This window comes from Hesperophylax consimilis, chromosome 2 (assembly GCF_061612785.1).
Source record: "Hesperophylax consimilis isolate HC1 chromosome 2, BYU_Hcon_1.0, whole genome shotgun sequence".
In the NCBI taxonomy this organism is placed as follows: domain Eukaryota; kingdom Metazoa; phylum Arthropoda; class Insecta; order Trichoptera; family Limnephilidae; genus Hesperophylax; species Hesperophylax consimilis.
Window position 1 is genome coordinate 3,013,966 of NC_142837.1, and position 14,445 is coordinate 3,028,410.

The following is a 14,445-nucleotide window of genomic DNA, read 5'->3' on the forward strand; positions in this document are numbered from 1 at the left end:
GGCCGAGTTGACATCGCGTTTGGGTCCCACCCAGGCGTAGTGCGTTCAATTCCTCTGCTGGCTAAGTCCTCCATTACAACACAAGCAACATTTTTAGCTTACTGTGGTGGTAGAAGAGAGATTTCGAAATACTGTCAGGTTATTCGTAACCCGGGAATGTTTGACTTTCTTTTTAAAAAAAAAAATGAAAAAATATATATATTACAGTGACATATTATTTTGTGGAAACTAATAATTTCTAAGGACCTAAAACCTTCGGGTTCTTTATCCTTGAGAGTAACGTACAATTCGGAGTAGTACGAACACGTATTCATTTTAAATGATGACGATCAGATTTAGATGTTTGCTGAGGGAAAGTGTTCCGGGAGGAAAGCATTAGAATGGAGATTGGAGATTAACAAAGGATAAAGATCAGGAAGCTTTAGTTTTCGAGTTAATCGAGTCCGAAGAATTCTTTAGGTTAAATTTGATAAACAATCGATTGGTACGGAGTCAGTATAAGTTGTAAACAGTTTGCAACAAAGCATAGATCGTAAACCGAAAGTTTTAACCCGTTAATTGTTGAAAAAATGGAAAAATACATTTAAAATCAAATCGAAATACTTAGATCGAAATTATATTTATATATACTTGTACTAAACTACCCATTACACCGTTTACATTACATAGTATGAATCTCTCCTGGCAAACCCTCATTGGTTCGTTCACATTCATACTTCGTTTCACACATTGTCTTCCGTTACCTATTCTAATTTTTCACTTTGAAAAATTTTGATTTAAAAGGAAAGGAAAAAAATGAAAGATTTAGAAAGATCTTGCTGATGGTGGTATTCAGAACTTAATAACAAAAAACGGAATTTTGGATCGTTATAAAAAAAAGTTTTCTCGAAGTTTATTAGTTTCTTTATACCTCCTTAAAGCTAGGTTATTACTACTGCCACACCTTTATAAAATGTTATTTACTCTCTATTTGAATACCTGAGATAAATAACATTTTTTTAAGTCCTTAAGGGATTGGAAATCGACAATATTCCGTCTAGCGTAACGATAAAATAGTGACGCGTAATATACTGCGTTTATTTGAAAACCCGACCAGTTTATGAAAGTTCGTACCATACACTGACATCCGAATAATCTTCATGTGCAACATCTTGTAATAATGTCGCTTTACTTCCAGTCACCGTCCGCCTACTGTCTGATGTCTGAAAAATTCAACGTTGGAATTTAATCACTGGCGCCTGACGCGATACTTCTTTCAGCTCCTTCTACCAACTATATCAATATTAACGCCAGCTTGGCATTTCTTAACATTATAATTGGAATAACTTAAACATATTCTTCCTGCCATTTCTCAAAAAGGATGATGGGTAATTTTAAATAAAATCGTTTAATCTAATAAAACTTCGTTATTCTCCATAAAACATACAAGCCTTGATCCGAAGTCAAGTCTGTAATCAATTCCAAGTTTCAGTACATATTTTTTGCAAGGAGTTAGTTAACAATCGGATTGCAAACGGCTTTGCGTTTCAAATAAAATACCGACTAATAAAAGGATTAGTTTGCATTGCATTTTCCAGGAATAGCTCGACAAAGGCGAAATAAAAAGCTCTTTAATTTATTCATCGGGTTTGATGTACAAATATAGAGTAAGTAAGCATTTATTTGTTCAATTTATGCTCGTACCATGAATTGATTGGTGTAAGTGTTTGCCCGTAGACCCGTATAGTTTTGTGTGTTAAGTTGGAAAAGTTTTAAATTTCAAAGTTTCAAATTTTAGGACGTACATCTTAAGTACGTAAATTAAGCTGACAAGCTATTTAATAACATTATTTTTAATTAAAGGTAATTTTATGTTTACTTTTAATAAAAAATAATAATATTTGACAGGTCAAAATATTTCTCCATTAAATAAATATCGGATATATTATATCTCGACGCCACGTAGTGAGAAATTGAAAGAACGTTTGTTGAGTATTTTCATCCCTTCAATTTTAAAAATTACAATTGAAGGCTTCAGCATGGGCAAGCCACCCAGTGAGGCCTACATTACTGGAAATCTTAAAATGTAAAAAATATTGTTCCAAATAAAATAAAATAAAAATCAATAAATAAATATTTAACAATACCTATCCTACAAACATAAAGTTGGTTGTTTTCAGGAAAAAAATCATAAAGCAACAATTGTTGATTGAAATTTTGGTATTTATTGAATTATTTGTTTCTAACATAGCACAGTGGTTCGGTGCACCTCACTGGCAATCAGAAGGTGCTGGTTCAATTCCCGTCGGCGGCATTTATTTTTTCATCATTTGTTTTATGCTAATAATTATTGCTTATAATAATTTGCTATTTAATAAAACTTGATCACTGATAACTGATAATAAAGGGATTTCGAAGCAGAATAGACTAGTTGGACTTCCAGTAAGAACGACCTCTTTTACATATGTTATATAAAAAGATTAATTATGATCTACATATTGGACTTTCCTTGGGAGATTTTCATGACGTAGATTCTCGGGGTGATTTTTCAGCTGCTATTTTATTCAAGCAGACAACACATAAAAATGAAATAACATTTTAAATCATTTTTGGTGAATATCACCGATAGATTTCATAACAAATAATTGATGAAATATTTATAATTGCGGCCCGCCACAAGCATCGAAGTATTTTTTTTAAGGAGTGGAATCCACATTCTTTGTCATCGTAAAATCTTAGATATGCTAACTTTACAATGGTGTCACTCTTCAATGTTTAATTTTTACATTTACCAACCAACTAACAAATTTATTAACTTCTCGTTTTCTACGAAGGGATGAAAATACTCAACAAACGTCCTTTATTATGCAACGAAAACAGAATTCAACACTCTGAAAATAATTAGTCACGCAGTTCAAACACTCGAGCGTTAACGAGTCCATAAAAATTGAAAGCATTTATAACGTTTATTGCCGATATCAATCAAAGCCCGATTGAGACAATGATAGCCTAAATATCGGATCTGTGCGCTCCGTAGAGTTCGGCCATAATATTTTCTGCAATCCGGCATTATTGAGCGAAAAACACCATAAATCAATGGGGATAAATTTGTCAGTTCCTCGATCGCTTAAAAAAGAGGCATGAAAGGTTGTCCGTAGTCAGTAGGGAGAATAAGTTCAATTATTCCAATAGAATTCCATGAAAACTCATGTAATTTTCTTTATTTTTCCGATTCAAGTCTTTGTTCTATCATGCATCGATGAATTCTTTGTTCTATCATGCATCGATGAATTCTTTGTTCTATCATGCATCGATGAATTCTTTGTTCTATCATGCATCGATGAATTCTTTCACCTACTGATATATTACATCATAATAAACCCATATTATTGAATTATATTTGGTTTTTTTGCAAGAATTTACCACCCCAATAAATGTTCCTCGTTTAATCACTAGTTTTTCTACCCATCTTCTATTATTTCACCGACGAAAAATTATCCAACCAACTACCATCTATATCAACTAAAATCATCGCTGAAATGGTTGCCTGGATGTAATCCCTCCTGATGGTCCTCTGGAGACGGGAGATGTCCAAGTATCCTCCAGAAACGGCTGCTTACACTAATTTTTGTGTTTATATTTTTATTTTTTCACTTATATTCCGTTTTATTTGTGCCTATCGGAATCGCCTATGTATTATTATTTTTCTTACTCTAATAATGTATCTTATTTCAAAATATGGAATGTTTTGCATTGCCCTGCACACATTCTGGAATATATTGTTATTATTATTATTAAAAAGGTAAGGAAATACATATACATGTACACGGAGCGTGTCATGCATTTGACGATTTTTGAAAATAATTTCCCAAAATTTCCATGAAAAATCATGGGAAACAAACCAACCACAAACGGCGAGAGCCGCCGCGTGTGATTGGTATTCCCTTTCTTATAATTCTTGATTCGGCTCGCGCTTTGGTTCGCAAATGTATACTCAACATTACACGCCGGTTCCAGGTGTGCTTCAGCCTTTGATTAGATTGTGATAAATGATCAGGTTATCGTATTTGCCAGCTAATTACATTTTTATTAAGACCATTCAAATGTCAACATTTCAGTTGAAATATCCCAACCAGTTAGAATCAGTTTTTTAATCATATGATAATATTATGGAACCAGATGATGTGTAATTTCAGAACTTAAGTTAAATCAATTATCAGCAAGTCTTATATTGTTGGCAAAAAGCAGTCTAAGCTCTTATTATTCATAAGAAAGTTCATCTTAAACTTTGATTGCCAGGACAGAATGTTCAAAAACAACATTATTTATTCAATGGAAGCTGATTCGTTTCGCGCAACAAGCCGGCTGGCTGCTCTATCTCCGCCAACTTCCGCTACCTCTATCTCTTGCTTTTCCTACTTTCCTTGGAGAAATATTTCCTTTTGAGAATCTCTTACCTCAGGAAGTTGGCCAACTTACTCTGGAAATAACCAATTAGACACCTTTTTGTGAACTCCGTGAAAGGAACTAGCGCGAGCACATTCCAGAAACAAAATGGCTCATCAGGATTGTTTGTTTCCATCCCTGACATAATTTATAAAGATTGATTATTAAAAGGAAATAATTAACTTAGTTTACACTACTACTTTTTATAAAAAATTATGTTCATTTCTCACAAAAATAGGCTCCTTCGTCAGGATACTAAGTATGTGGAAATAAAAGACATTTATAAGAATATACAAATACGAACAAAAAATAACCTGTGAGCGAAGGTAATTAATAAACTAGTTATTTCAAATATAATTAAATAAAATTAATACTTTTTAAAATAACACATCGAAAACTTTTATGAATTCAAACAACGGAAGTTACAATTATTGACGAAGCTGAAGAAGCAGTATAATTTAATTGCTATGTTTCGTTAACACTTTCCTAGAACAACCGGTTTAAGAAGGATTCAATTTATGAAAATGATGTTTCAACATCTTGGCTTATAAAATTATCAAAACCACTACAAAACATGAATAGGTACTTTTTTATTATATTCAAAAGATTCTGTTCCTGAAGCCAACAACGTTCCATATTTTTGGAAAATAATGTAAGTATTTTAGCGGAATTAAATTTCTCAAAAGCGTTCGCCTTTCGACTCTTTTGCGATATTTTTCCTCCATTGAAACGTGAAGAAAATGCTCACAGCTTTGACTTTAAAAGGTGTAATGCCATTTGAATTCAACGTTGCATTTACGTAGAGTTATAAAATAATATAATTAGTGACGCATGGAAAACAAGTTCTTTGCCGTACGGTATTCACCCAGTTTTGTGCACACGCTTAAGGAAAACATTATAATTAATATTATTGAATGGAAACTTTGGCGTAATAGTTCTGTTATGCTTTCATATATGACTTTTAACATACCCAACAACAACTGTTCACATGATACACAAGTATAAGTGCACATTATATTAACATTATCCTAAGTCTAGACTAGACTAAAGTAGTAGTTAAGCAGCATTCGACGGCCTACAAGGGTTCGAAGGCTCTAAATCAGCAAGCCGGAAGTCGCGGGCTTAAATCGCAGCACGTCCAAGTAAATTTAAATTGATAAATCTGTGTTTTCTCACAAATTACCCATTTAAAAATACGTAGTACATTTTCGGCACGTTCCAGAGCAGAAGATACTCTCAGCATCGCCCTTGTGCAAAACCACCATTCAGAATTGAAACATTGTTGAAATGGCTTTGGCCATATATGGTTACCACATCTGAATAGCCAGGTACGTTCGTACCTTCATTTTTCCCATCTCATTCCCCTCCCCGCTACCTTCAGCCTAGAAATATGTAATATTATATCAGAAGAATACGGATTACAACTGTTCAAGCGCAATTGTAAAATTAGAATAACAATCTACCGATAACTTCGCCATGAAAGTAAAGATGTTCTTATTGAAGGGATGAGAACAATAGGTGCAATACTCACTTATTGTAACAGATTATTTTATTTATATTTTAACTATTTTATTCGTCGAATTAAAAAAAAATAGTTTAATTTGTCGAATTCAAAACAAACTGTTTAATTCGTCGAATGTGCCCGAGGGAAATTCAAATTTTAGATAGTGAAAAAGATTCGATATTTGGCAATTGTTCAATAAAACGCTTCTTTTGCATTTTTGCATTCGTGAGGCATTTTCTCGTTTTCATTTAAGACGAGGAGAAAATTATAATGGAATCAAAATATTGTATTATAATTTTATTTATTAATCTTAAGTTAGCTCACATCATAAAAATAAAAAAAGTAAATAAAAACAATATTGAAATTATTTGTTTTTCGAAATATATATGTGGTATTTATATATTTAAAATCTAAGTACATTCAATCACAGACTGTATGTTATCTTATTTCCTTTAAAAAAATAACTTTTTTTTTCTATCCCTAGGAAAACAAAATTGAATCTGATCTACACGAAAATAAAAACATTTAATAACTTCGATGATATAAATGAATGACGACATCATTCATTAATTTTCATAGTCATTTTTGACGGCCTCCGGAGTCAAGGGGTAAGGCTCTCGACTAGCAAGCTGGAGGTCGCAGGTTCGAATCCCGGCGAGCCCGACTAAATTTCGTTTGATTAATACAAATTACTAATTAAACATAATAAATGGTATATTTGCGGCACGTTCCAGACTGAAAGATACTCTCAGCATCACCTTGGTGTGGTGGTCTTACACCAAAGTAATTCATCAAAATTTTCAAGTATAAACAATTTTTTTGTGCTGATATAAATTCATTAAATGTAGAACCCGACTTTTTATTTTTTTTATATAATGTTAGATAAATTCCTCGTCACATGTGCACAAAAACATCAACCACTACAAAATCATCAGAACCTCACCAACATCAAAATGATGAAAAAATGTATACTCTTATTATAAGATAGAATGTAGAATAGAAGAAATCGAACTACATGATAACATAAAACTCACTCAAGATAAACGCATCGTTGCTATCTACAGATCGCTTTCTTCTTTAGATTTATCAGACTTCCTTGTATCAACATCAATATCTCGTTAATTATTGGGGACATCAACTAAAACATACTGGATACCGGAAAAAATAAATGCAAACTTGCCTTGACCCCACAATTACAAATACGACCAAAAATACTCCACAATCGTACATCAATCTACCATTGCTGATCATTACACTTTAATCCTTCATTCAGAAAAAATATTCTTCTTAATATTTTAATCCATTTCGGAAAGCGATTTTCTACTAAAATTCAAAATAGGGACAATCACACTAATTTTTTAATCATGTTTTAAAGACATAAATAATTATAGATCACTTATAATTCTTAACACTTTATCTAAAATCTTAGAAACAACTATCAGAAATCAACTTTTCGACCACCTAGACTATTATCACAGAAAAAAATTGGGTTCAGAAAAAATCTAGGTACATCCTCCGCAAAAGCCTTCGTTATTGAATATACTAAAAGTTCTCTAGACTCACATAAAAAATGCATTAGCATATTCGTCGACTTTTCTTTTACTTCGGTACAATAAATCGGCCACACCATTAAAAAACTACAAAACATAGGAATTACTAATAGTAATATTTATAAGTATTTCAGAGAAAACCCTACCTTATATATTCCAAATTATTGTTTTTAATGATGTTTACAAGACAAGTACATAGCACAAAGGATAAACAATATAAATTGAAAATATCTTCCGAGAAAAAAACATATATATGCCCACAACCTTTTTTCTGATTACTGGCCAGATGGTCTATTATTATTATGTAATTTTTCTCGGAAGATTTTTTTCACTTTCAATTATAATTTTTTGTTATTTAATATTAATAACTTCTTACTATCCAAACTACTAATTTTTAATAAAATCCTCAGTACGGAAGATCCCAGTGAGGCTATCATTATGTGTATTTGTATGAAAAAAAATGATAATTTTGCATAATATTACCATTTGTAAAGTCATTTTATAAGATTGCTAACGTTTTATAGATGAACAAAATCCAAATGAATTATTTGCTTGCAATTCAAGCATTTTAAACTACACATTCAAAAGGGTTGTTGAATAAATCTAAATTGAACTTGACATTTTTAAAATTGGCAAAATATTTTTCGAAAGAAAATCATGATTAATCAATTTTGTCCAAAAATATTATTACATCATCATCATCACTTTTGGCTCTACAAACCCTGGTGGGTCTTGGCCTCCTCAAGAGTCTTCCTACATATATATTATTACACTTTTCAGAAAACTTTTGTACAGTTTTGGCATGTTATGGCAAGTTTTCAAGAAACGTCTTGAGCGATCGCTTACCATAATGCCCTGTAAAGTAATTATAATGTGCTGTAATGTATTGTAATTATATTAAATAAAACCTGAAAATATGGGATAAAGATTGTAATCTAGGTGAAGTCATTGGCTTTAAGCCACAGTAAGCAGTTAATATGTTTTACCATATAAATAAAATGGGATAGAGAGTGTAATCTAGGTGAAGTCATTGGCTTTAAGCCACAGTAAGCAGTTGATATGTTTTACCATATAAATAATATGGGATAAAGAGTGTAATCTAGGTGAAGTCATTGGCTTTAAGCCACAGTTAGCAGTTAATATGTTTTACCATATAAATAAAATGGGATAAAGAGTGTAATCTAGGTGAAGTCATTGGCTTTAAGCCACAGTAAGCAGTTAATATGTTTTACCATATAAGTAATATGGGATAGAGAGTGTAATCTAGGTGAAGTCATTGGCTTTAAGCCACAGTAAGCAGTTAATATGTTTTACCATATAAATAATATGGGATAAAGAGTGTAATCTAGGTGAAGTCATTGGCTTTAAGCCACAGTAAGCAGTTAATATGTTTTACCATATAAATAATATGGGATAAAGAGTGTAATCTAGGTGAAGTAATTGGCTTTAAGCCACAGTAAGCAGTTAATTTGTGTTACTGTATTAATATTTTGAGGAATAATATTAAATACATCGAATGGACATATCGAAAACCAAACTCCCAATAGTGTTCGATCATTGCTCGAGTGGTTAAAACTCAATTTAAATGTATTGATAAGAAGAAGCATTTATTTATTTATTTAAAAATGACAAAATTAATAAGATAAATAATCAAAAGCGTAGTTCTGAAACGAGTTGATATTTACCCTGAAGCCGGTCATCAACTGTTCTAGTGACTTATAATACACGCTAAAACGGTTTCTTTTTCTTTCTTCTTTTCATAGGCGAGAATTTTAAATTTTCATTATAATATATATCTTTATGTCTAGTAATGAATTACCGCGACCAGGCAAGCATAATGGCAACTTGAGTTCACATGCAACCCCTATTAATGACAAATTCAAAATGTATTATAATTCACAATTTATATGAAACATAATGTCGAAAAAAAAATTCAAATAAGATCTACATTTTTGACATTCTGAAATGCAGATAAATTGCATCAAGTCAGCACGAGTGCGGTGGATGGGAAAAAAAATCGTTGCCTGCAGTTGCCAACTCGTGGCAAAGCTCGGCCGTCCAACCGTTCGTTCCTTGCAATGGTCGAACCTTTTATTGGGTGGAAGAGAGAACATTTGTTACCTGCACCTGGTCGTTCCCAAACTTGTGGCAAAGCTAAGAGGACGGGACGCCAAATAACTCGGTCTTGGCATAAACTCCTTGCCTCATTCACAGTCATACATCGCCTTGTACACACTCTTCTGTTATTTTGACATGGCCCGACTCAAGTATTAAAAAAGGATTTATTCGGTTCACTTAATAATTTGACGCCCCACGTGAGGCGTGCTACTTTCTTTAGTACTTTCTTAGCTGTTAGTTTCTTCGTAATAGTTTCAGCTTTGTTTTAATATTAAATGTGTTTCTTCTCAATTTAGTATGAAATTGAAACTTAATTAGGGTGAACTTAAGATCTGTTGTTGTTGGATATGAAAATATTTTATGTTTACAGCGGGAATATGATAGAATCATGGAAAAAACACTAACAAACGACCAAAGTTATAATAATGTATACATATTATTTTTAATTATTTCGGTTTTAAAGTTTTTAAATAGGTACAAAATTGTATTACTTAACTTCAAATGTGGTTAACTATACACATAAAATAAATTTATGTACGGCTTGGAAAATTAGAAAATTAACCAAAACCGAGAACCGTAACAGTAACCGAGTAACCGAACAGTAACCGAGAACCGGCCACAATAACACTTGCTCCGTGCAATTCTCAACTCTAAAAATCAAAATAGCGTTTTTCATTAAGAAAATAAGTGCTCAATCGACGTAGAAAGTCAAGGACTTTCCGCCAATTTATCAGTTTCATAATATTAAAACTTAAAATCAACGTAATTATATGGTTTAGTAATTTTGAAAGTGACAGTTCGGCCCGGTCCAAAGGACCCGGTCTTTAAGTTAGTGTTTTAGTACTTAAGTCAGTTCTAATCTAGTAAATAAGAGACCACCCAGACGTTAAAAAACATTTCCCATCGAGTGAAATCTGGCACGGTCAATTCAGCATAGTTTTAGATTCCTTTTTTGTGTTAATTTTGACGTTTATGTTTGCGGTAGTTTTTGACAGTTGACGTTTGTTTTCGCGGCTGTACCGAGTGAAGTTTATAATATTATTAACAAGTGCTTAGTAGAGGATAATAGTTATATTTTACAAAGTGAACAATAATGCAGAGAAGACCACTCCAGAATTACCTTACATCATCTATGGATCAACCGGACGATAACGTACGCCGAAGGAAGAAGAGAGGCGGCGCCCCCCCGCACTCTCCCACAACCGCCGCCGCCGAGATCCCGGGCACCAGCTGCAGCAGTCCCAGGCTAGAACTAGGTGATATTTTGGACGAGGATTCGGACAATTCTGAATAATATTTTAGATCTGGGAAAGAAGCTCTAAGCGATGTCCAGATGGCGCTGGAGGAATTGCAGGACACTTTAGCTGAAAAGCAATGTAAGGTAAGCAAGGAGCAGCAACTAAAAATTGCCAGAAACGTAACCTACGTAATTGGTGCTGTATCACAACTTACATTGGACAGAGAAAAACTGAGAGCTGATCTGACTACTGCCCAGGCTGGTTTGAAAGTGGCCCAGGCGGAAAAACGTTCGGTTGAGGACTGCAACCGTCACCTCGCGGAGAAAATTCAGCAGCTAGAGGCGGACCTAGGACCTGTGATGCGACGTGTCGCTGAAGCTATTGAGGCGACCATGTCATTTGGGGACATCACCAAAATAAAAACTAAAGATGCGATTCCATTGCCGATCACTCGTACAGTACAAGCAGTAGGACCTACAAAGCCTACTATATGCGTTTTTCCTAAGCTGGATAGCATTAAAGACAGCGAGGAAACAAAACAAAATGTAAGAAAAACTTTAAAGCCCTCAGCTTTAGGTGTCCGAGTAACCGGCATGAGAAATATACGAAATAAGGGAGTAGCGATTCATACTGCCAGTGTTGAAGACCAATAAAAATTATTAATTGCGCTCACTTATACGAATTCAAGTACTTTAAGCGCACGACTACCAGCAAAAAGACATCCCAAGGTAATATTTTTCAATGTACCTAGAGAGTTATCCGATGAGAGCTTCCTGAATAGCGCTTTAGCTGGAATTCCAAACATGGAGCAAATGGACACTGGAGAGATGATTTCGAATTGCCGACTCAGCCATTTGGCTGGCGCTCGATCGGGCTCAACCTGTCATCAAGTGTATGAGGTTCCGGCTAAGCTACGTCATCTGTTAGTAGAACAGGAACGGGTATTCGTGGATTGGACGGTGTGCCGTGTACGAGATTTTATAGGGCTTACTGTGTGCTCTAATTGCCAGATGACTCGACATTCATTCAAATTTTGTAAGGAAAAACCAAGATGCGCTCACTGCGCCAAGGAAGGACACGGACGTGAATCGTGCCCAAGCGCTGAAGCCAAACCGGTATGCGCAACATGCACGAGGTTCGGTAAGGCCGCAGACCACCCGACGGGAGACAAGGAATGCACAGCTTATCAAGCAACACTATCCAGGGACTTGGCAACCATCGACTATGGCTTTAAATAATTATATAGAAGATGACTGTGAAAGGGACTTTATAAGAACAAACAATTTGAATCAATGGGTAAAAATGAAACGTAAAAGTGAGATAGGAGATTCAATTTGCATCCAAGTTAATATTAGATCAATATGTAAATATTGGGATGTATTACAGGTATACTTAAATAGTTGCTGGGAGTTTGTAGACATTTTAATGCTATGCGAAACTTCCATACAAACTGACCTTATTGATTTATATGAGATACCGGGCTACACATGCTATAACTATTGCCGCACTAACAAGTCAGGTGGGCTAGAACATATAGGGCATTCTACTATATGTTCGGAATAATATTGTATTCAAACAAAAACAACTAGAATCGTTTTATTTTGAAAATGTGTTCGGTGTAATTACTCTTCCAAATAAAGAACATATTAGTATTTTAGCAATATATCGACCGCCGAATCTTAGCAAACAATCATTTATTGGGGAAATAACATCTGTTTTGACAAGTTTCATAGATCCTCTCGATAATGTTTTGTTCTTTGGGGATGTTAATCTAAATTTGATGAATTACCAAGATCCTGCTGTTATCTCATATGAAAATATTCTAGCTAGCAATTACTTAATCAAGTGTATAGACGGCGTGACTAGAGAGGCAATTGTAGACGGACGCGTTACACGCTCATGCATCGATCACATTTATGTTAGGTACAATAACGGGCATAAACAAGTGGACGCGTTATCAGCGTGCGTATGCGAGATTGCTATAGCAGATCATTACATGGTCGCAGTTAATATTAAATATGACGAGCAAAAGGAACCTTTAAACATTGCGAAGGAGATTATTGTTTTGTCCCAAAAACGTATAGACAGCCAAATACATAAAATAAATTGGAATTCCTTACTTGATGAACAAGACAGTATTACACTGTATCAAAAAATTAAAAACAATTTTATTAACCTATACGAAAGATGCACAGTATCATTCCTGAAAAACCGAATAAAAGACCAAACAGGATCAAAAATTGGATAACTACTGATATTTTAGAGAAAATTAAAAAAAGAGATTTGCTATTTCGAAGGTGGAAGAATTCACCAACCAATAAAAATTACGAAAATGAATACAAGGCCTTTCGAAATAATGTTAACAAACTAATTACTAAACAAAAATCATATTTTTTTACAGATAAATTTAAAACATGTTTCAATAATACTAAAAAAACGTGGGATGAGATAAATAAAATTTTAGGAAGAAAAACTAAAAGCAATTGTGATGAAGTCATCTCGCGATATGTGATTAAAGATCAGACAGTGGAAAGTGTAACTAACCAATATGTGAATTATTTTTCAGATATTATATGTCATATGTTGCACAAGTGTGATTTTAAAGCATCTAATATTGATACAGTAGAATTACCTCATAGTGTGTACCTACCTAAAGCAACTATCACGGAGATAACAAATATTGTTAAAAAAATTAATAACTCAAAATCTGCTGCAATGGATAGTATAAGAATGCACGACATAAAAAAACATAAATATTTTAGCCCCAATTATTACGCACTTAGTAAATAAACTTATTACTCATGCAGAAATACCTGATGATCTAAAGTATGCTATAATTAGACATATTTACAAAGGTGGAGTACACTCAGAGATAGGAAACTATCGACCTATCAGTATCTTGCCTGCACTTGAAAAAATCTTTGAAAAATATATTTCTTTAAAATTAAACAAATACTTACAGAAATTTTCCATTATAGACAAAAATCAACATGGCTTTCAAAAGAAAAAGAGTACTGAAATATTATTACAGGATTTCTCGAATTATGTAAATAATGAATTAAATAAAAAAAATGCATGTTTTAGTATTATTTATCGATAATTCCAAGGCGTTTGACACAATTAATCCGCAAAAATTATTAAATATTCTAGAAGCAATAGGAATCAGAGGAAATCTACTAAATTTATTTAAAAATTATCTATCTAATAGACATATCTGTGTAAAAATATTTGAAAAACTGAGTGGGAAAAAAATGCACGCCGGTGTCCCGCAGGGGTCAATTTTGGGACCCACCTCTATACAGGGTGTCCGGAAACTCGTAGTACAAGCGGGAAACTGGTGAATCTACATCACATTTGGAGTCGATTTTGTAGTATATTTTTTTTTTATTTGAGCTTTCGTTATCGAGTAAATCGAGTTTGAAGTTGATTTTTTTTTTTTTTTTTTTTTTAATCAAATTCTTATAAATTATTACTGAAGATCAAAGTACCCAACTAATTAAAACTATTTGAAAGTAAAACAAATGAAGAAACTCGGATTTGAAGCATTATTTTGAAATCATCCTTCATTTAACCCGGTGTAATCATAAAATATTTCTGCTCTGCAGGGTTA